Source organism: Orbicella faveolata, unplaced genomic scaffold, assembly GCF_042242905.1.
Source record: "Orbicella faveolata isolate gen_17 unplaced genomic scaffold, um_ofav_v1 contig_3, whole genome shotgun sequence".
NCBI classification, from domain to species: Eukaryota; Metazoa; Cnidaria; class Anthozoa; order Scleractinia; family Merulinidae; genus Orbicella; species Orbicella faveolata.
In genome coordinates this window covers 23,609,590-23,634,000 of record NW_028301558.1, presented here as the reverse complement: position 1 = coordinate 23,634,000, position 24,411 = coordinate 23,609,590, and the positions used below count along the sequence as shown (strand labels likewise).

Sequence of the window (24,411 nt, the reverse complement as noted above, 5' to 3'; positions counted from 1 at the left end):
CTGCTAACCAATCAACAGACCAAAAATGAGCTAACTGCCTCTCCGATGACAATTATAATCAACCCAGTTAGTCAATCAAAAATTATAAATACAATAAACTCGGATGTTTACTTACAAAAACCAAAGCCGAATATAAATATATGGAAAGCTTGACGGAATGTACTGTAACTCATTCCCTGCCAGACTTCTGAACAGAAATAAAAGCAATTACGAAGTGAATATTTCTTTTGCCAACAATCTGATAATGAAATGAATCGAATCTAAAAGCACAAAACAGCATTCTTCTTACAAAAAGAAAAGCAGAAATTGGTCCTGAAAAGACCTTTCTTCGATTTTCGACAATCTGTTTTCCCTCAAAATTCTAAAAAGAAAACATACGAGGACTATCATGATTTATCTCGTTTATCGCACTACTCTATTTATTAATTAAACATTCTGTTTTTGATATCTAGGTAAGTTTTTAAGATATCATATTTTGAAAATCTTCTCTAAACAGTCAACCTGACAACCCTTAAGTGTTCATTTGTGTGACCAGGCAGTGTTTCTTATATTCAACTTGCAAAGTAGCACGGAAAAAAAACTGAGTCTGTTACAAATGCCACCAATTGCGGACATTTCGGACACATTTTGACCAGCATGCAATGCCCTGATTGGATAAGTATACAAGAGACTCTGCCACAAGTTGAAGTGCCGAGTGCCTTTCCTGGAGAGCCTCGAGAAATTCGTCACTTAAGGCGGGACTTAATCAAAAATTCTGAAAGAAATTCGAAGTTTTGTTTTTCACGGAACTCGAATCTTAAGGTATTGAAGTTTTATTTTGACAAGTACTGTTGCCGTAAGTTTAAAGCTCGTTTTCTCAAAACGAGTTATTTTCGCCTTCTAGAAAAGATATCTTGAGAAGGATTTATTCAATTGAGCTAAAATTTCCAGGATTTGCAGGATTTGTTGTTCTGAGTACGTTCTGTGGGATAAGCATGGAACTTTTCCATCCAGGGCATTCTGTCGAAGTTATGTATTGAAACGAATGCTGGATTTTTTGTATCAGATTTCACTGGTCATCATTTCACGTGTTTTTAACTTTTCAAAAATCTCTATGCTCATCCCAGCAAGCTATTTGTCTTCTTTTTTAAAATGTAAAAATTATTCCTATTGATCAGTTCTTGTGGGAGTTATCTTTTCTAGATTAAGCCCTGGCATTCCCCAGCAGGTGGCAGATTTAATCAGCCGGTGTCAGGTTACAATACAGTTATAGGGTACACAAATATTTTTTTCATAGTCTTTGGTCTTTGAGCTTTTTAAAAATGTATACTTTGCCATGGTTTGGAGTTAACTCTTAGCCACGAGAAAATGTTTGAAACATGGTGTGTTTTTAGGTTAAGTCCCACCTTAAGAAGAAGCATTTGCCACTTGTTTTCTTCAATCGGACATTCAAAACTGTCGTAGTTATAAAGCGCTCTTCGTCACAGTTTAATGCTACCAAGGCGTTAGGATCGTTTTGTGGTGTTTGAAAAGTTGCCAGCATCACTGCTATATGAAGTTTATGGTTTTAAGGTATTTTGCAAAAATCGAAAATAAATCAAAAAAGGTTTAGAGTGATAAGGCCGTGTCTACTTCTGTGCGTGTTATTAGTTTCTTTCCGCATAAAATGTGCCTACTGATGTCGAACAGGAGACTATAAAAATTTAATTCAAAAACTTCACTATCAAAACAGACTTTGAAATCTTTTTTAACGGGCTTGCAATGCCGGAAAGTTCGCGAGTTTTAACTAAATATCGTAGGTACTATTTATTGGCTACATCAGAGTAAAGCTGATTAAGATCAGCCCATCATGAGAAGAAAGCGGAAGACTTTTTAATACCTAATAGTACCTTTTGGTACTCCTCGGCGACATCTTAGGAGAGTTTGGTCGAGCCAAGGATCGTACTTCAGCAAGACACAGTCGAATTAACTTACAGTTTTCTGGGTCAAGCATGCGCAGACCATCAGGTTAGGCGTGATGTCACAAACTAGCTGAAGAATGTTCAGGTGCTAGACTACAAGTCAAAATATTACAGATTTGGTGGAACCACCCACGACTCTCTAGCTTCAAACTTATTGTCCTCAACTTACAGATTTATCAGTGTTTTATGTCCCTTAAAAATGTCACTGTCAAGGGTTTCAATGAAATTCTCAGCCAAGTTTCTGAATAGGAAATAAAAAAATATATCATATATTAAAAACCGCAAAGAAAGACAGCAAATCAAGTTGGGTTTGGTTATACATTAACACAAATATATCCCGCACTTCCTTAGTTATTTCATTATACACAGGATAGTCGGTTGGTACTAAAACCGATAAACGGTAATTTAAGACTAAAAGTTAACAACCTTTTTCAGTAACTCTTCTCTAAATATTTTGATTGCAGATGAAGCAGTTAAGAGTAAAACAAAATTGCATTGATAAGCTAGGTCTAAATTTTAAGTTGACACTTTGTTGTGTAGCGAGTTATTTAGTTACACCATCATAGATGTGTCTAGTTCTTCGGAGCTGAAAAGTATACGCCGTAAGCAGGAATAGCCATGACTCGGATGTCTAACGAGCTGAACTCTACTTTTGACCCGCTCGAAGGAAGGAAACAACTCATTTCCAATTTTGAACAACTGGACCCTGTTAATGATTGAGTGATATTAAGAGCAAATGTCACCAAAACTCAAGTAAGATTTAAATTTCGCGGCAGAAGTCGAAAAATCGATTTTTCTCTATTTTCGTCCACGTATAGCCCTTAGGTAGATATGAAATGTGATACAGTTTTTCTCCGCTTGAAACGCTTTAAAGTCGTGAAAATCAAGAAAAACGAATTTCGCCCCCGACTATGGCCAAATTGGTCCAACGCAAAGGCTGAAAATTAGAAATCTAAACTTAATTTGCGTTCGCGTGTCAAAAAGAAACAAAACTTCCCGATACTTTTTCTTGAAAGACAAAGTATTCAGCTATCAAAAACAGGCTATAACATGTCTTGAGCCCCCGTCAAGGAAGAATCCTCAAACGTTGAAAAATTGCTTTTGTTTACTCAGCTGATATTCCCAATTCGGAGATATTTTTCGACATGTGCCATAACTCCAAATTCCCTCAAACTTCGCCAGCGTAATCTTTATATGTTGTTCTAAAACATGTATCAAAATCAGCTTGGGTTCTTCTTCGAGTGGTTTTTGAGGGGCAGCTGAAAAAGCTACATTTTAATGAAAACATGAGCAAAAAATAAACAATAGACTGCTGCGTGTTGTTTGACGAGAGACGGGTATGAGCTTTTAACGACCTTGTATTATTAGTTATTTGTACCGATTAGCAAATTGCTTGCTTTCACTTATAGTATACTGGGAAAAGATTTCAATCTCAACACCAAAGTAACCTAATTTAATCGAAATAAGTGTTTCGTGAGCAGTTAGAATTCTTCGCCATTCACTTGGAACGAGATGTCGATTTCACATCCAAGAAACCGGAAGTCAAGATACTATGCAACACGGCCTCCAAGTAATAACATACAACATCGCTGAAAGGGAACCTAACTAAGCTAAAGCATAAAACAATTACGCTTTATGTTAGCTACCAGGTACTGACAAAATTATCCTGAAAACTCCGAACTCTTGGAAGTAATGAAAGGGCCGGGAGTGCATCTATGGTCACCTACATTTGGGAACGAAACTAAATTCCTCTGAACTCCGTCCTCAAGTATGTCTTGGTTAATTAGGCCACGATATTTTTTTTTTCTTAAACAGGGAAATACTATCCATTTGAAGTTTAGGTGCAGTTGAAAAAAAGGTTATTTGAAGGCTATACAGGCTAAAATTCGGCGAGAAAAGAAATCTCGTAAGAGATGTCAGTTTTCATTGTTGATTTAAATCGCAAGCCACGCTTTTTTTTCATGAATCACGAATCACTCCCGTGGAATTTATTATGTTCTTGTTCTGTTGGACTCTTATAGAAGACGTTGAATTCCAAATAAAAAGTCATGGGGAAGGAAACTCGTCGAGCCGAGAAGTTACCGTGTTCAAGGTGCGTGAAGGCTTTCTATACATGCGAGAGGTCACGAACAACTAGCCACCTAACGGGATGTAGCGTTGCACTTTCGTCCTGCGTGGCAGACATGTCTAACACCTTTTGACCAATTGTATGTGTTGTTGTTTCTTCCAATGAAAATGCGTTGTGATCGTGTCTTCTGAGATTATTTTACTAGGGGACGGGACGGTGTTTGCCAGGTGAAAGCTGTCGATTGTGATTTTTGTCGTGAGGGTGTTTTGTGTGATCTTTCTGCATGTTCCGAAACACATTTACAGCTGCCTTTGAAGCTTAATATTGTTGGTAAGAAGCTTTGTGAAGTGTGGTGTATTGTATTATGTTGTTTGTAGTAATGGAGTGAGTAATTAATGGCTCAAGTTTACGAAGCCATTTCGACATGTTCATCAGCAATCTAAGTATTGTTGGTCGCGTTGCTTTCAAGCGGCACTAAGCTGACACTAGTTTGTATAGTCCACACTGTTGTGTTTTGCATTTTGCAATTAAGAACTGCCTCCGTCACGGGCATAAAGAAACGCTGTCATGCCGACAGAGCAAATTTTAACTCAGCTTATTACCACCTTGTATCGCCAAATGCCACCAAATATACAGCTTAGTTGGATAAAAAATGCTATAGAGCAAAGCAAAAACAGTAGTTTCGAAATAAAGTGCAGGGTTGCAAGGATTGAAATTGGTTACAGTTCAAGAAATTTGAGTTTAGTTCAATGTCAAGAAATCAAGTTTACCATTCTCGTGACAGTTTGAACTTTCGAGCCTTTATTTTGTCTGATATTTCTTTGCATCTATCAGTATTGACATTGACTTTCTACAGATTTTAAAGTAAGCTTGAAGTAATCTCCTGGGCTCAATCATGAAAACAAATGTACAATATGTTTCCCTGAATGTTCCCTACCAAGCACCAGTCTCTAAAAATAAATTAAAATAGGTCACCATGCTTGCAAAATAGATATGATGTACCAGTCTACCCTATTTTGCCAGGTCTTATAAATAGTACTATTCATTTATTTTATCACTCCACATTACATTTTGCGGTGGCGGGAAGGTAGAGTTTTTTGATGAACTTTGATAGGCATACATGACATTTTGAGCATAAGGAACAACATAATAAACAACTTATGCAAAAGAATCTAAAATAATCCAAATGACATACAATCAAAGCGTTCCTCAAGTTGTTGGATTTTAAGGTCTTAATTTGTGTCCACGAGTAATGATTTTGTTTTGGATGCTATTGAATAAGTGCAAAATTCTGCACTTGATGTGTTTGCAATGTAGTGCTAAGGAATCACCAGCAAATGTCAGGGTTGTTTGTCCTTCTTTTCTTCTTTTCCTCTGTTGTTGACTGGCTTCCTTTAAGCTGTTTGTTATGAAGCAATGTTTAGTAGACACCCAGTGTATACAGTCATCATGTGAGGCTGCTTCAAGAAGTGCTTGCCTAGGTTTCCTTTTCTATGCGGCTGGTCCAATTAGTATATAATAGGGATACATGCCAATGCCTTGTCATGTCTTCATGAGATGGCATTGCCATTATCTCTTTGTGCCAGCTCTTGTGTGAGGAACATTGCCGTTCTTGTTATCTTGTGGAGAATTTATTCATGTTTTGGGATACTTGGGTTTTTTGTTCTTTTAATGTGTAAAAACAATTAAAGAAGGGGAAAAGAGTTTGTTTATCTTCTTGTATTTTTATTCTCAATGATGTCTTTTATCACTTGGTAAATATGATGTAGTTCTCACCAGCCAAACTTTGCCACTAGAGATTCAGTCTGTTCTGTTTTGGTTTCATTGTCAGTTGAAATAGACTTTAAAAACCTAGGTCTTGATAAGATAGTCATACTCTTGCAGTTGTTTCTGATTGAATTTTGTTGTCTTTTAAATTTCCCTTTACTGAGGAACAGCTTTTAATCTACAAGGCTGTATGTTATTTTAAAACGGTCAGTCTAACTTAAAATATAATTGCATTTGTGTGATTTTGTGTTTAATAATAATGCTTTGAATTTCTGTTTTTGCAGTAATGCATGATCATCATGGGTTGGATGAGGGAAAACATACACAAACCAAAGAAAATCTTAGCAGAGAAAGGACTAGGGATGGTGAGCACCAGCCCTTACTATTATATGTATCAGTTACCATGTGTTGATAACTCTTTTAGAGTTGTGTCTTGCCAAAATAATTCATTTTTTTGTTACCTCTACGTAATGGGTCTTAATCGTAATGGCCGCACTTTTTCAAGAATTTTAGGGCTTATGTCCTTATATTATGCTTCAATATCTGGTTAGCTTATGAGTTTTTTCTTGTACACTAAGTACTCCAGCAATACTAAGAAGAACATTGCAAAAAGTTAGAGAAAGCCAACTTATAGTTTTGGCTATTATTCAAAACACATCTTCGAACCTGGATAAATTAGCCAGTTTCTAATTTTTAATTCCTTTTCATCCCTGCTACAGTATGAAGGCTTAAAATTTAGCACAGGGAGTGTTTAGTAGATGGAGTTTCAAAATCTTAAGGAAGAAGTGATTGTACAGTACCACTTTGATGCATAGCTTAATATCCTTGTGTATCCATTAAACTAGTCAACAACCCATAGAACAAAATAATTTTGTTTTTAAAATTGATATAAAATAAAATCCTCAACTTACCGGTAGTTTGGGAGGTTCTGTGGTATATTATAGGTTAAGGTATAGATGTATGGCAGTGATACAATCAATTTTTGCTGCATGTTACACAGAAGATATTTGCATATCATATGTAGTTACTTAAGCATTTTTCACAGTGCACATATTTTTTTCTATTCTTTGTTTTGACTCTTATTTAAAACCCCAAAAGCTGTGAACAAGACAGCTTGTAGGAAGTTGAGCTTTCTGTGTTAGGAAATAACAACCTTAACTTTTGAAGTGCTATTTACAAAGTAACCAACAGCACTTCAATGACAAAACTGGTAAACCATACATGTAAAATTGCCCCTACTGTATTCTACATGATTGTATACTTACAGCCTGCAAAGCACTCACTTTCCTGCAATGGTTTGGGGCACAACAAACATAAATGAATTAAGAGAGGTTGAGGAGTCGAGGAGGCAGAGCAAAGAAAACTTTTGCATGCCACAAAGCTTTTAGAATGAGCTTGACAGCTATTAATGCTGGACACTAACTTTCTTGCTAATATACCCGTTGGGTAACTAGTTCTGTTTTTGTTGGTTCCCCTTGTGTCTTTTTAGTTGCCTACCTAGTAGACTTTTGTTGCCCATTAGCACTCATGAGAAAATTTCAGCTTGCAGAAATGCTCAACTTTGTAAACTTGCCTTCTTCTTTTGGTGTTGCAACAGTGATTCATTAGGTGATTAATCAGTCATAGAGCACATCCCTCACAAGATTTTAAACATCCATGAACTGTGCCCACATATTTTGATGAGACTCCACTTTTCTGACAAATAGACCCAGTGAAGCGCTTTTACTGGTCAAATACGATGAACCAACTGTCATGAATGAAAACATAATTCATGCCCTGAAGCACATCATTAGCATTAATATTATTGTTATTGTTTTTTTGTCATTGTTGTTATTGTTTTTATTATTGCCATTTTTATTATTATTGTTATTATTAATAATTGTCTTTTTAACTATGTATTAAGGAGCTGCAAAAAGATGGCTCGATCAGCCTGTACCTGTAGCACCCATTTTGTATTTGTAATCATAGAACAACAAAACTCTTTCTCTGCCTCACCAGAGATCAGCTGGGGGGTAGCTTACAATCCTGACAACAGTGCCCCATTTTTTTTTGAGTCACAACAGTAAAACTTGTAGCCAAAATATTGCTGTACCGTGCAATTTGTGTGGAAAGACTTTGACACAAAAGTTATTTTCAAATAGTGTTGCAAAATGCATCTTTGAAAATTCAAGGAGGTTGTCAAGCATTTTATAGTGTTTTGAGTTCTAGGGATTAGTGCTTTTTATGGTTTGCACGATCACTAATCGACTAGCCACTTTGATTTAGCAAGCTTTGGCGCAAGCTTCTTACAAAATTTGGGTTCATGGCTTGTTTCAGAAATGAGAGTCAATTATATAGAAACTTTCAGTGATTGATAGAGTTGAGTTTACATGTCTTTGACCATAATACTTCTGAACTTCAGCTCAAGTGATTTCCCGAAACTTGGGCATGGTTTTTATTAAGTCAAAATAAGCTGGTTCCAGAAATAATATTGAGTAAAAGTATGCCTGCCCAGCAAAAGTTTTTTACTGGTATTGTTGTTGTTCAAAAAATGGGGTCCAGTCAAACACCAGAAAGAATAAAAATATTATCCCCAGTAAATGGAATTAAGTAACATTATCACCGAGTGAAAGACAAAATATTTCCCCAAATTTCTTAGCCAACACTTCAAAGCCCCAAACTTTGACGTGGGTGAGTGTGCCCAGAATAACTGCAGAGCCATCTTAAGTAATGATGAAATGGAATCAGTAGAATAACCATGATAAGAATGGTGTTATACTTTTGATACAATATTAATAACAAACAGTGGGGCTTGACCTTTCAAAATTACAGAAAAACTCAAATTGGATCCAGGGCCACCAGATCACAGTTTTCATGCAATATACATTTAAATAGAAAGGAAGTGTTAGCCAAATCAACTTTAACTAAAAATAACAGACACTTTTTAAATATAAAGTGGTTTGCTATTAAACAGTTAAAAACCAGTTCCTTTATATTGCTTTATGTGAAAACATAAAAAATGAAAAGGTTTTGTCAAACACAACTTGATACACCACCACCACCACCCACATATGGTACTCTCCCATGTAGATGTGGAAGGAAAACAACTTGTTTTCACTCTAAGAGGAATTGGAGTTTGCAAGCCCTGACAGCAAGCCCTGACAGTTGTTCAGATTGTTTTCTTTGGAGTTAGTGACAATAAATTGATTAACACCAAATTAATTAAGAGAGCACTCAACAAGCAAATTGATGGCATTTTGTTGGGTTCTTCATTAGGCCATTGTTTTTTTTTTTTCATGACAGAACTCAAAAGTGATATTGTTCATAAAATGCTTGACAGTGGCCTTATGTATGACTAGTTTTATGGACGTTATTTTGAAGATATGCTGTTGATGGACAAACCAAATAAATCTGATATGTTTTACGGTCAACAAATTTGAAGATGACATGGTCCATTTCCTGGACATTTCCCTGAAAAGAACATCCATTGACATTTATAGGAAGCACACAAACACTGGACAGAACAAACGTTGGCCTCGCAAAATTGGTTGGGTTAGAGCCTTGTTGCACCAGGCTTCTTGTATATGTGAAATAAAACGTTCCTGTTAGGGAATGGCTTTCCTAAATCTGTGGTTTCTAATCTTGTGAGGTGTTTCAGATACAGTAGCTCGGAACCTAGAACATCTTATCCCAATAACAACAAGACTATGAGTTTTAAGGATTTTAAATTCTAATGTGGGGTTTGGGACTGGCACTACTGGGTAAGTTTTGCTAGCCTAATGATATAATTTTTAAAGCAGATGGGAGCTCCTCTGGGGGCCTGTCCAGGAATCCCCATCAAAGTCCCAGACCAAAAATGACATGTTCTTCATTACTTCATCTCATACAGGAAGTAAGTGATGTCTGAACAGTTTTCATTGAAGTGCCTTGAAACCAGAACCAGAGTATTACATGTAACAATATTACAAACAACACAACAAAGAAAGTACAGGATGCAAGACAGAGGACAGTGATGCAAACCCAAATGCAAGTTAATTTTGAAACCAAATTAAAAATTGCTATATAGAATGAGACGGGTAACTGCAATCACAACTGGTGGTTTGCTATTTGCATGAAAAATTAGCAGACATTAAGTTGAAGGAAGTGAGTTTATAGAGAAGTCCATTTCCATCATGTTAATCAAAAACTGGTTTTCTTATTTAGGTATAGGAATGCAGTATGCATAATTATTTATAATTTTAATTACAGCAATATTACTGTTGTACTCTGGAGGTGCAGTGGCCTCATGGTTAGTGCGCTCGTCTCCGGATCGAGCGGTCTGGGTTCAAGCCCTGGCCAGGGACACTGTGTTGTGTTCTTGGGCAAGGCACTTTACTCTCACAGTGCCTCTCTCCACCCAGGTGTATAAATGGGTACCGGCGAATTTAGTGCTGGGGTAACCCTGTGATGAACTAGCGTCCCATCCAGGGGGGAGAAGAAATACTCCTAGTCGCTTCATGCTAAGGAAACTGGGATAAGCTCCGGCCTGGTGGGCCACTTGGCTCGTATGCAGACTTTACCACCCTTACCCCTCTTGTACTTTAGATTGTAATTCCAAAGCTCTTTTTAAAATCTGATTTCAGTTTCATTAGGCAGTTTGGTGCTTTGGGCCCAAAACAGCAGCCTGAAAACGGTCCCTGTAAGTTGACAAGCCCTTGTGTAGCCAGGAAGTTTCAAGAAATGGGTCCCCTCACAGAAGGTGTCAGTTTTCCACAACATTGTGGTGTCCATTGATGAAGTAAATCCCTTTCCATATTTTTAATAGCCTGGCCAAACCATACCTAGAGGCATTAGATGATATGATTGATGAGGAGGAAGGGGAGTTAGAAGAAGACGAAGAAGAAGGAGAAGGATAAGAGGATCAAGAAGAACAAGAGGAAGGGCAAGAAGAACAAAACAGTGATGATGAAGACCTCTATAGAAAGTTAATGGACGATGAGGATAATCAGTATTTATTTTGTAGATTTTTTAAATTTTTATCAGTATTTCTTTCACAGATGTATTAATAAGTAATAATTAAGTAAATAGAGGATGAGTCTGAAACTGTTTTGATTGTTCTACATTTACAACAGCTTATTCAAATTAGCCCAAGCTCAAAGGCTGAAGAAAATATGTCATTACCTTTTTTTTACTAAATGAACCACAAATCATTGGGTTGTCTGTGAATAGTTTTGTTGGATCTAGATTTAAGGGACAAAAGAGTGACAGAACTTTTCATCTTTGTTTTAAGAACCCAGTCACAGTTGTGCATGACTAACTGTGGCCACCTTCCTTGGTTTAAATAAGCTAATCAAAATGCATGAACTAGGTATGGTGAAAATATCAAGCATCATGTAACCTGTTGATCAGTCGACAACTCCAACTCTCACATTTCTTTTCATAATTTTGGATTTGCCAGGTTTGAATGGAAGCCATAAGAACGTTGTTGAAAACATGTCAAAAAAAATGATGAAAAAAATTATTTTGGTGGTCTGTTTTAGAAAGGGCAGCACTGTAAATGCAATGATAAGTATTATATTAGTATGTCCAAAAGGCATTTACCTGTCAAAAATAGAATTTCTCAAACTAATTCTAACTTTGGTTATTTTGCCTTTGTAACAATAAAAATCTCAAGATTATAGTGGTTTTACAACACGGGCTAAAACCAGGCCCTAAAATATATGTTTCGAAAATGTTTGGATAAAGCAACGGTTTGTGTCATCCGTGAGCATTGTAGATAATTCAAGCCAATTAATTCAAGGTCACAAGTCAGATTGTTTTGGTTCGCCTGTGTGTAGAAAGATCTATGAGATTCCAGTTGATAGTGATAATTGTAATCATACCTGCTCATGAAAACACCAGTTGTATAAATTCCAGTCTAGCCATAAAGAAATAAAAAAGATTTGTAATCTTCTTTGTCATAACTGAATTATATTATTGAACTTAAGTATGAGGTCCGTGTTGGTAAAACACTGGTCGAGTTCTTCACCTTGCAATGTTATGGCGAGATCCATAGACTTGTGAAAAAAAAAAGAAATACCCATATCAGTATCCGACGTAAGTTTCATTCCATGTTCAATGCTAAATACCTGAGGGGTGTGCCTACAAACGAGGACTAACAATGGAGCTATAAATCAATGAACATAATAAATCCCTCTAAGAATCCCCAACCGAAACAAGTGATACGTTGTTGAGGTATCACTGAATTCCTAATTTTCAACCTTCTGCTTTCATTTCATCGTTTCTCCCGGTTAATAACAGGCACCCGTTGTAGCTAATTTCAGCCGATCCCAGAAATGCAAATCTCATTAGCAGTCAGTGCTGACTATCTGATAACCATAACGAGTTCTTTTAAGGGTGTCAAGTCTTACATCGGAGATTCGGTGATATTTTTTTCTAAAAACAAAAATTGAAATAGTGTTCAACATAACCTGCGTCAGCACGTTTGCGAAAATCTATTGGTTCTTTTCAGAGGTTTCTTTAAGAGCACTCGGCTAACCTCCAGGTACGATTTCCGTACAGGCCATACATTAATTATGTCTGCAACCATCTCAAACTATCACACTATACTCAAACAGCAATCGTGAAAAGAACGAGTCAGTCAAAAAATTGCATGCATAATTAATGTAAGGGGTGGTGCGAAAATCTTGCCAACCTCCCTGTCAAAATAAGAGAGCCCCTCTGCCAGTTTTGTCCGCATAGTATAACTTCAACTGACGGAATCGCTATGATAACGATGACGACCACAAAGCGCTTTGTGGTGTATTGAATAGGCCACAAAGCGCTTTGTGTTGTTTTGAATTGGCCACAAAGCGCTTTGTGGTGTTTTGAATAGGCCACAAAGCGCTTTGTGGTCTGAAAAATTGGAAGAACCAAATTATTTCAGAAAATAGCTGTGAGATATTTGCGAGTCAACGAGCCGTCCAGTTTTCAATGTTAAATCCCAAAATAAAACACCACATAGCGCTCTGTGGTGTTTTGAATAGGCCACAAAGCGCTCTGTGGTGTTTTGAATAGGCCACAAAGCGCTCTGGGGTGTTTTGAATAGGCCACGAAGTGCTCTGTGGTTTTTCGACTACTGCTGCTGTTTTGTTAAGCAAAGCGAACTACGAACAGTTAGAAGGCACTCCGGCCATAAAATTTTTACTCGACAAGTAACTTTCTGTAATAAATGTTCGATGCTACAGGAGACGGCTTACCCAAAAAGGTTCAGTCAGCCTCAACAAACTCATACTGAGAAGAGGGCTTTCGCGAACCGGCTTTCGTATGAGTGACACTGGAAATAGAGAAATATTGCGCAGATTGAGTGGTAGTTTTACAGCACCGAAACCTAAATTGGTTACACTGCTTCTCAGGGATTTCGTTTTGCCTCTGTAATATCATTGAACGATCTGAACGATTTGAGGATAATCGAAGCGCGGAGTTTAATATTGGCTGGCCGGGAACACGCAGTTCGCAAACCGGAGAGTAACCACTGTTTAAATCTTCGATCGAACTTTCATGTTGAATTTGAAACTGAAAATACACTAAGCGGTCAATTTCCGATAGGAATCTTGTGAGGTAAATGCAATTCTTGCAAATAGTCGCTGCATATTTACGTTTAGAGTCACTCTGGTTCAGAGTAAAGACATACAAAGTCAACTACTGCTTCCGTACGCTACCCCTCGAAAAATCAATTTTGCTCGAAGACCGAACTGCAACGGAGTTTAGTTACCAGTCTTATGCTGCGTGTTGTTAGATAGAACGCATGATATGATTGGCTCTGTATATCACATTACGTCAGAGGACATGTCTGCCACATAGGACATAACTGCAACGGTACAAATGCTTGCATTTTAAAGGCCCAGTTTCACCCTTAATGCATTGCGCGCCTCTCGCTTCACTAATGAATTTTGTGCAGTCGTAAATTATCTGTGAAGTGAATCACTCCAAAATCCATTTCAATCCGTGGTTTTTTTTCCATTTCAGTTTCTGTAGTTAATGTAAATAGGTTTCTTTGTTATTATATTCTTCCTTTTCATCGATATTTCGGATAAAGTTTTTAAATAAGACGTTCAGTTCGATCATTTTGTGTGAGCATCTAGCTGTGGCGTGACTGAGATCAGTAATGGCGGATAAGGAGAGAACTGCGCGTGTTGGAAGGCCCCGTTTACCGGGTTCCGCTAAGTATATTCGTCTTCGCCAGTCCGTATTTAATCTTTGGAGAGAGAGGAAAGACATTCTGGGGAAGTTCACGGGTAGCGAATTTGCAAAATATCTTCTACATCGAAGGTAAGCTTGCTTTACATAAGCTTTCGACCGCGTATAAAAATAAACGTTCTTGTTGTTTTGGGCTCTCCTACGGAAGCCCGAGTAATGAGTGCTGAGTGCTGTAGCCAAGATTTCATATACATCCTGACTGAGTAGCCACCAATATGTAAGTTTACACATATATGTCGTTCCATATAAAGTTTGGTTGTAACTATAATTATGTGAAGCCCTAGGATAAATTGCAAACTTTGAAGGAAGGGCTTGTTCAGCTCTGTGCCAATCAGATAACAAGTGAATTAACCCATCTGAAAGTATTTTTTGGCTCCATGAAAGCTTGTGGGGACCCATTTTTATTAACTAAAGATGACTAATATCTGATAACACAAAATAATTATGTTGTTAAAAACACTTCCGTAAAAGGCAACATTGAAAAACAAAAATTTTGCCGCAAAGAAATGGAACGAACTAACAAATGATACTAGAAGTAAAGTAGGCACTAATGAAGTGAAAAGCAAAATTTGATCGCTTAAGTTTGACTGATATCGCAATTTATTGTAATTAATTTTGATTCTCTCGACTTTTAGTTGTCTGTGTTTAGAGTTTTATATGATCATCAATTATAGTACATTTTTAGGTTTAATTTATAGAATACACTAGGGGCATGGATTACCTGTAAACTCGCTGATTAGCTAAGCGTAAATTCCACGTTAAATAAAGTATCGTATCATATCGTTATCGATGCAATAAACAGAGTGTGCAACCACTGTAGGTTAAGTGCTGATGCTTAAAATAATAAGTTAACTTGATTTTCGCAAGTTACATGACGTATGAAATAGATACGGGTACATGTACTGGTAGTTGCATCTTATTGACAATTAAAGCCTTCAAGGAATGAAACAGCCATCTATTAATTATTTATAATACCTATTGTCAACTATGCGTTACTTTACCTTCAGTAAGAAAATTCTACAATCAAATGAATTACATTGCTTGGGAGTATCTTCAGCAATGAACTGCTTCCAATCCACAGAAGTCCATTCTTTTCCAAACCACTTGTGAACTCTTTGAATTAAGTTTCTGTTAAGTGAGCCAGTGCATAATTATATTAAGGGACGTTCATTCATAGAACACTGATTAGCAATGTAATATATTAAATAAATCTGGAAGATGAACAAGTGTAAATATTGATCTGAACTCTTTTGAAGCTTACTACATGTAAATATTATTACACTGGAAAAAGCAGCCTCTGCCTTATACATGGCAAAAGGTAGGTCTTCTTTTTAAATATGATTCAAAGGACTGTGCAAGCTGAGGTCTTGGCCTGTGTGGGAGTCCCCACTAGCCAGTTAAAGGTGTTAGTAATAATACACTTAAAAATTACTTGATGTATTGGGACTACGTAGGAGCAGTGCAGTTCAAGTATAACGTCACCAGTGCAAAAAGTGTAACACCAGAGCAAATTTAAAACAAAGATTTCCAAAATTAGTACAAAAACACTTAAAGACAAGACTACTTTTTTTTTTATTTATTTTCTTTTACAGGTATAGTACAAGAACATACAGATCGATACGTACAAACATTACAAAATTTACAACAATTACCTTAATTACAAACTACAAAGAAAAAAAACCCTACACAGCACTACTACAAGGATTACATAACTTATTCAACTTGAACTTAAAATATACACTAATGGAGGGAATCTAAGACAAACGATGTTTGGATAACAGCTACTGTTGTATTAGTGGGAGTAAAGGTTTCCATTTTTTATCGTGGAAATGGAGTTCGTTGTTTTCTTTTAGCGATAAAACGCTTGGTTTGAAACGTTTTTTTTACATTTATCGACTAACAGTCTTATACATAAAGAGCCCTTATTTAACTTACAGCAGTAAATAAAATATTTACTTTCAAGAAGGATGTAGTTAACTAGAATGCTTATATTATCTGTATCTAAAATCCCAAAACGAACATCCTTGACATCAAACCTAATAGTTATATTTAAAGAATTAAGTACAACCTTTAAATCATCCCAAAACATGCACACTTTTGTACAGTGGAAAAAGAGATGTTCTATGGTCTCCAACTCCTTTTCATAAAAACCAAGTAAGGGACAATCTACTTTTTTAAACTTAAACAGCGTCTTGTTTGTGTATAAGATCCTGTTTAATATTTTGTATTGGCATTCTCTTAATTTAGTATCCAATGTTGTTTTGAAGGGCAGTAGATATATCTTTTCCCAGTCTAACATGGATGTGTGCGTGCTGAAAGCTTCGTTATATTTCTTTTGCGCTGTTGGTATAATGGATATTTTAGAAACGCTCTTTGTCTTTGGTGGTGATACAATGGCGGGTAGAGCGTTCGCTTGGTGTTCTTTCACACTCTCTTTCAACCGCTTCATTTCGGGGGAAATAGTCTCGCTCGTCGATGAATAGCCTGCGAGCGCAGGCGTATTTCCGGCGGTCGCTTGTCTCCGCCGAAAATAACGTCTGCGAACCCGAGCCAGGAAACGATTTCTGTGACGTAATGACTTTTGTTTCTCCTTGGCCAATCAGATTCCATGATAAAATGAAACTCGAGTGCTCCTCACAGCGAATAACTCGCGCAGTAGTTCTGGGGCTACTTGTGCTAAACTGTGATTGGCTTAAAATTCCTACGTCAGAGAAATCGTTTCCTGGCTCGGGTTCGCAGACATTATTTTTCGGCGGAGACGAGCGACAGCCGGAAATACGTTTGCGTTCGCAAGCTAGTCAAGGAATCGCTTCCTCTCGTTTTCCGTTTAAACAGGGATGAAAGTGGCGATGAAAATTCCATATAAAGTATCAGAACGCATGGAAGAGTACAACAAAAGTTACGGAGCTACCGATCTCGCGTCCTTACTCAGTCATGCTCAGTCCCAGTCTCCCCCAAGACAAGACTACTGCCAGTAAGTCATCTGAGGTATTCAGAGGGTGGTTGAAGTTAACCCAAAGCCTTCCAAAGATACATACTTTATAATTAGACCTTTTCCAACACTTCTGAAGGTACATGTACTTTACAAATATCACCTGAACATTTTCACGCAAACCTTTCTGAGGATTTCCATAAATCATACACGGATTGCCAATTAAGGATCACCCAAGGATTGCCAAAGACGTTTGAACATTGTCAGAAGTTTTGCAAAAAAAAGAATGCTCGCCGGAGTTCTGGCAGGTGTCGGCACTTTTAACCTCAATGAGAGCCCTAATGTTTCACTTGAAATATTTTAATTAGATTTATTTTTTTTTATGAACCTCAACCCAAAAACCATATGTACAGTATTATCATTGTCTTCCTAAGTTTACATGTATCTTTTATATTAAGCTTACCTTACTGTCTGGAAATGTCTTATGTCTTAAGTATCACCTTCTTCATGATCAATAGAATCATACAGGCACAAAAACTTGTCAATCAAGTTTACTATCTGGATCGGTGCCAAAAATATAACACTATTAAAGAGGAAGTCCACACAACATCTACAATATTAAGTTAAGTTAGGATCAATCATCTCTTTCGTCATCACACTCACTGAAAAGAGAAAAGCCTGTCTATATGTAGACTGCCTTTAGAAAGAAAAGTTAAGGATGCCCTTTGGAATTCCAAAATAAAAAAAAAGATTTTAACCCAAGCCATATTGAGGGGAGCCTGGACTGGCCCATGTCATCACGGGTAAACACAATTCCATATTTGGTTTTCACATCTAAGACCACTCTCCCTAGTCTTCAGTAACAATTTACTCAATAGTATAATAATAATAATAATAATAATAATAAAATCTTAAATTTGAACATGTTTTATTATGGGCCTTTATTTGTAGAAATTGTTGCTAAATAAATCAATACTTCACCAATTTTCGCTCATCTGCATTCTAATTACATTGTAATTTACTACTCCACATAGAGAAATCTGGTCACTGACACTAACAACGTAGGCGTCCAAGGCTACCAGGCGCCAACTAAGAAGTGGCCTTGAAGTTATCTCATGATCAGCAGCCTTGAAGTTCTGTCTGGATAGACAGAAAACACTTCTTTAAGGAGCTTGGATTGCACAGCTTCTGGTCAGGAGTAGTTGTACAGTATACCTATTTCCTATCAGCCACAGCTTTCTAAGTTACCACTGTGACAGTGTACTTCTACTTACTATTACTTTCCAGTGTGCTCCACCATTGATGGGAATCACTCAAGCCTCCTTATTCAACAGATTGGTCTGTAAATGACAGAAGTAACAAAAAACAATTAAAAATGATTGACATCATGTCAAATCAAAGATATTTTTTTAAAATCTAATTCGATCTGTGATAGACAGACAGAGCAAGAGAAATGAAAAATAAATCCAGCCTAGGATGACGACAATTAAGAAGAAATTACAAACTTTAGAAAGATAATCAGACTGAGAGAGACAGTATTGAGCAATTCTGGTTTTCTGGCAATTAATGTCCCTTTTATTTTACAGTCGATGAGCCAGAAAGTAACAACCGAGAGAACTCAATAAATATCTGCCCAATCATACCTTCAATTTCGATGTTAGGCAAAAAAATATCCCAGATCCTAGTAGCAATAACATATTGACTACCTTTACAGAGCTCCAAGAAAACTGAGTACCAGCCTACCCTTAAGACACTAGCAGCGTTAAAATTCATGCTGATTGATGTTGAACTTGCATGACACTGTTGTGTTACATATGACTGTGGTTTAACCTTTGTATCACCTTTCCTGTCTCATGTTATTGTTGGTGTTGGTAATTACACTAAAACCTCTTGAAAAGTTAACCTTTTTATTGTCCTAGTCCCTGTTACATTGTCCTGAGCAGTGACATTGTCACATGTTTAAACTGGATATATCAAAGATTGATTGAAGAGCAGGAAAATAATTTTGGGCTGCAAAAGTTACACTGTCCTGTTGTTCATGATTTAAGTTTCAAATTAAAGCAAAATAGGTCTTAGTGTTTCAATTCCAGAGGGGATCTCACGTTGAAGTTTTTGAGATTTGGAGTGGGTCTTAGGTCTTACACACTGTAGGTCTTAGGCCTTAGATCTTAGGTCTTAGGTTTTACACACCCATGAAAAGTTTCTTGGCTAGCAGGAAAATCTACTTGCCCTGGCAACCAGACAGCGCTTTATTCAAGCTCCAGCTAATAATAATAATAATAATAATAATAATAATAATAACAATAATAATAATAATAATAATAACAAACTTTATTGAGCACTTTTCTATACAAACTTGAATCTTACATGTATCTGGTAAAAAATTCAGAAATTAATAATAATAATAATAATAGTAGTAATAATCAAGCGAATATTAACGTTAAAAGCCGACGTTTCGGCGTCATCGTGACACCATTCTCAAGACAAAGTGAACAAATAATGCGATATCGATGATTTGATTTCTATAGTCTCTACAAATTAACATAATAACAAAGGATCACAAATTCTTCAAGTGAATACCTTTGCGCGAATCGAATCTGTTTGCACGTTTAGGGATGGTTTAAGATTTCTTATAAAAAGCATCTCCTTAATTAGGCAATCAAATTTGTTGTACATTTGCTTGCCAATGCAGTTCCGAAGAGTGTCTAGGGCAGGAGAATAATCATTGGGATTTATAGCGATATAGAGTTGAGAGTCGTCAGCATAGAACATGGAGTCAAGTCTGTGTGCAGCTACAATATCTTGGAGAGGCGCCACGTACAAACTAAACAGAAGAGGTCCCAGAATTGACCCTTGGGGAACGCCAAAATCTACAGAGCGAGGACTAGATGTGGTATCCCCTATGATGGCTGATTGCGTTCGTCCACTGAGGTAAGTGGAGAACCACTTGAGTACAGTGTCGTCGGAGAAACCAAAATGACATCTTAGCCTGGACTGGATATGTGGATATCATGATCCAAGGTATCGAAGGCAGCGGACAGATCTAGCATGACAAGGACAACATCTTGACGATGATCTAGAGCCATTAGGATGTCGTTCAGAACACGTAAAGGTGCAGTTTCTGTAGAGTGGTTCTTGCGATAAGCAGACTGCAAAGGTGGCATCAGCTTATTTGTTTCCAAGTTAGAATATGTTTGAAGAGCTACAACTTTTTCGATGATTTTGGCTAAGAAAGGAATGTTTGCTATAGGTCTATAGTTTTTCAGAATCTCTTGATCAAGATCTGGTTTCTTCAATAGTGGACGTATAAGGGACTGCTCAAGACAAGTGGGAAACACACCAGTTAACAATGATTCGTTGACAATAGCAGTTATAGTAGGCACGATGTCATCAAGATGGTCTTTCAGTAATCGGGTTGGCATAGGATCCAAATGCAAGGGACAGGATTTCGTTGATAGGGTTTTAATAACATGATGAACCGAAGTGCAGCTTGTTAAACTAAACGAGAACAGTTCTTGACAAACTGTTTCGCCGGCGATAGAGTGACAAATACCAGTTTTGAAAGTTTTCTGTAGCTCGTCCCTAAAGCCGATAATTCTTTGAATGAAGAAGTCGTTGAAGTCTTCAACGAGCTGGGTTGATGAATTATGAGTCGGTAACACTGGAGATCTTGGGGTAGAGAATCCATCAACAATTTTGAACAGTTGACGAGTTTTCGCGTTCTCGATTTTATCTTTATAATAACTACACTTGGAAAATTCAAGCAAGTTATCGTAAGCAGCACACGATTCCTCAAAAAGTTGTTTGTGAACAGCAAGTCCTGATTTCCTATATTTGCGTTCTGCCTGTCTTTTCTCGCGTTTAACAGCCTTAAGATCCTGGTTGTACCAAGCAGTACGAGGTCTGTGAGTTACCCATCGTGTCTGAAGAGGAAAATGATCATTATAGACATCGCTCAAGGTCTTATTGTAATTTCCAGCTGAAATGTTGTAATCGTGTGTAAGTCTTGAAAGTGTTTCTGATATGTCTTGTCTAAATTTATCCGAATCAAAGTTCTTGTTGGGCCGACAAGTAACCAGAATTCTAGACTGAGGTGGTCTCGTATAATCCAGTTTAAAAGTAACCACTCGGTGATCAGAGTAGATATCATTTAGAACTTGTACTTCTTTTATTAGCGATTCATCTTTCCTTGTTATGATCAGATCAAGAGTGTGACCACGACGATGTGTTGGACCAGGTACATGTTGAACTAAGTTCGCAGAATCTAAAAAGTCGGTAAAATGACGAGCTTCAGTGTTGTTGGTGTCGTCAACATGATAATTGAAATCACCACAGATACTTAAAGGTCTTCCATCCAAAGTGATTTGTTCGTAAAATCGCGAGAAGTCATCGAAAAACATCGCTGAAGTAAGGTTGTTTTTCTTTGAAGGCGGTGGTCTGTAGTCTATGACAAAGCGGGCACCAAAGGTTTTGTATTTCAAAAATAAATCTGTGTTCAAACGAATTAAAAGTAACATTTGTTTCTCGTGTTATTGTAAATGTATTACGGATATAGATTGCTATCCCGCCACCTCGTCCTGTGGCTCTTGGGGCCTGCAAGACTGTGAAGTCATTGAGTGAATTCAGAATGTCAGCAATGGAGGTGTTAACACCAGAGCAAAGCCAAGTTTCCGTAACCGCAAACATGTCCAAATGGTTCGATAATATTATGTCACAAATTATCGAAGCTTTGTTGTTAATGGATTGGCCATTCCAAACAGCAAATCGTATTTTCTGGCAACCAGGGTTGGACTATTGTATAGGTTTGAGGTACGACAGATGAGCACAATTCGCCGTTCTAGATTGTTTTTGTGGTCGTCATTGAAGTTGTTGGTATTTCATACCTGGCCATAACATTTCCAGCAACTGATTTTGTAGTAGGAAGGTGGTGAGCAGTCGTAGGACCAGGGTTTGCCTCAACATCCATGTGAATGGTAAGATTAGGCGGTGAACGCAGCGAAATGCAGAGACAGCCATGTTTGTGCCATTTGACAATCGGGCGTGAGATCTTGAGTTCGCCGTGTTTGGCATCCAATATATTTCTAGCAGAGCCATGAAGCTTTAGAAATATGACTAAATTGCAGCCAGTAACCTTATCGTTACGACGTGAGGTAAAATTAAACGAAAAGAAGCTTAAAAGTAGAAATACTGATACAGAAACGATGGATCGACCTGCTTCCATGTTAGGTGCATACACGGTATATGTATTATTACTACCTTACAAATACTAAGAGTCTCAACTGTCTGACAAATGCACAGTTAACTAATTAATTACCTGACAAACAGAATCAAGAATTTTTTCTGGTGCACTGCTTTCAAATCTCTTCAATCGTTGGAAAAAATATGAGTTGAAGATGTAGATTGCTTTGTCCTTTAAATTTGAAAAAACAAAAAATGAAAAAAGAAAGTACATTATTTTGCATCCCCATTATTTTTGCTGAAGTGAAAATATGTAGCCAACAAATTTAATTCAATTCAAATCTCACCATCTTTAGAAACTTCCTGGCAAGAAGTGCATTATATGTATTAATACCCTCCGGAAAAGATAAATAAGCATGGTTAGGAAATCTTCAAACGTCTGTAAAAATGACTGCACTCTAGATTGAAATACAGACAAGTACAGTATGACATGTATGAAACGAAAAATGTGTGCTGAGAGAATAGGCCAGGTATGAAAACTTCTTGCTTCTCTCTCAGGACTACTGGACAATCATTCCTGTTCAGAATTTAGCCAATAAAAGAAAACTCATGGTAAAAACTAACCAACTTCAAGCTCAGCAGCTCTTTTAGAATCATGCTGTTATTTTACAGTCATGTAGATGAACAACTGTAACCAAACATGTAGTTGGCAGCTTCATGGCTTGTACTTCTATCAGTATTGGAAAAATCATTATGATAGCCACTTAAGTAATGTGAACAAATCATTTGTTTGATGTCCATTAAGCACATGACATGGCTTCATCATTTTCTTTGGCGCAATTTGATTGCAGATTTGCAGCCACTTAACTCAACTTGGAAAATGAATCGTCTGTAAACAGTGACAATTTTGATGCCACCGACTTGAGGTTTTGATCCATTGGTTAAGTTAGAGTTAAAGCCCACTGACATTGTTAAGAAACAGTGCAAAATGCAATGGTAAGAGAATACACGTGGAGATGTAACACTGTTGAAAACATTCATGAAGTTATCGGTCTGTGAGTCCAAGTTATCTCCGTCCGAGAGACCGAGACAATTATTACGAAAGTATCGCTTCTTGTCCGATCACCAAAGCAAGTAATAATTCTCATTTTCATTCCCCTAATATTTTCGTTCTCTATTTTCCCAGCCAGTATCAGTGAGTTTTATTATCTTTTTTTACCTTTTCTCATCTTAGAAATATAAAAGAATTAGTTCAGTGTAGAGTCACTATACCACAAGGACAGCACCATGTTTCGTCTGCTCAACAAAGTTAAGCCCTGTTCGATGGGGCTCATACATGTACTTGGATGGGTAAACAAATACGAATACCCCGTGTTAACTTTTTCCATTTTTCTTGTTTCTTTTTTTTAACCTCCCTTTCCAAGATGTGGAATTCCCAGCCTTGTGTAATGTCGTTACATCTATTTATCAACTCTTTTTTGTTCCTCATTTCGCTATGTCTGTATTTATGTGTATCTATTTACAACATCGTATAAACTAGTAGTAATCAAAGATTATGAGTGCGTTCATTTTCTACACCTGTGATATAACGTAAATAGCTGTCTGTTGCTGAAATCATTATCTTTGTGAATAGCTGAAGTTTTACAGACAGATGTAACATAATGACAACGTCCACTATTTTTCTGTAGATTACAGTCAAACCTCTAAAAAGAAGCCACTCTGGGGGACGAGACAACTGGCCGCTTCATAGAGGTATAAAACAACACAAAATCACCCTAGGGACGGCAAGAAGCTGACCGCAGCCGCTTAATAGAGAGGGCTATTGAATAGAGGTTTTTATTACAGCGTATATATATAGCTGACAATTTTTTCCGGGATTTTTGCCACTGGCAGCCACTGGAAGTCACTAAAAGAAGACTTCTGAAAACTTAAACTTGGAGCACTGACTAGTCCCCTTCAACTGTAGAGCAGACCCACCCAGGATCCCGCCTGAAATTGGGGTGACTGACCGGATGGGAATAATACAGGATTCCAGCTGAAAAGAACTGTTACTGGTGACTGACATTTTGACAACGTGTTAGTAAGAAGTCACCTTCAGAGTCAAGTAAAAAGTTGTTTGCTAGTCATTGGTGTTACGGTTCACATAAGCCCATTGGAAACAGATCATCTGACAGGATGCTACGGTGTGGATCCGCATAATTCACTAACATCCGCATCCTCTGCATCATCAGAGCTTTTTCCGCTTAAAACAGAAAAATTGTTCCCTATTAGTGATAAAGCAGCTGCCTTACAGCCTCGCAAGCAAAAATTCCGAAGAGATTAATTATCTT

At 37.3% G+C, this 24,411-nt stretch overlaps 1 long non-coding RNA gene across 1 annotated transcript; it reads left to right on the top strand.

The window, feature by feature from the left end:
- Positions 1-3,981: 3,981 nt before the first annotated feature.
- Positions 3,982-10,621, top strand: LOC149106940 (uncharacterized). Its single transcript, XR_016209834.1, has 3 exons — positions 3,982-4,338; positions 6,060-6,140; positions 9,644-10,621. It is a non-coding gene; the product is annotated as an uncharacterized LOC149106940 (long non-coding RNA).
- Positions 10,622-24,411: the final 13,790 nt, after the last annotated feature.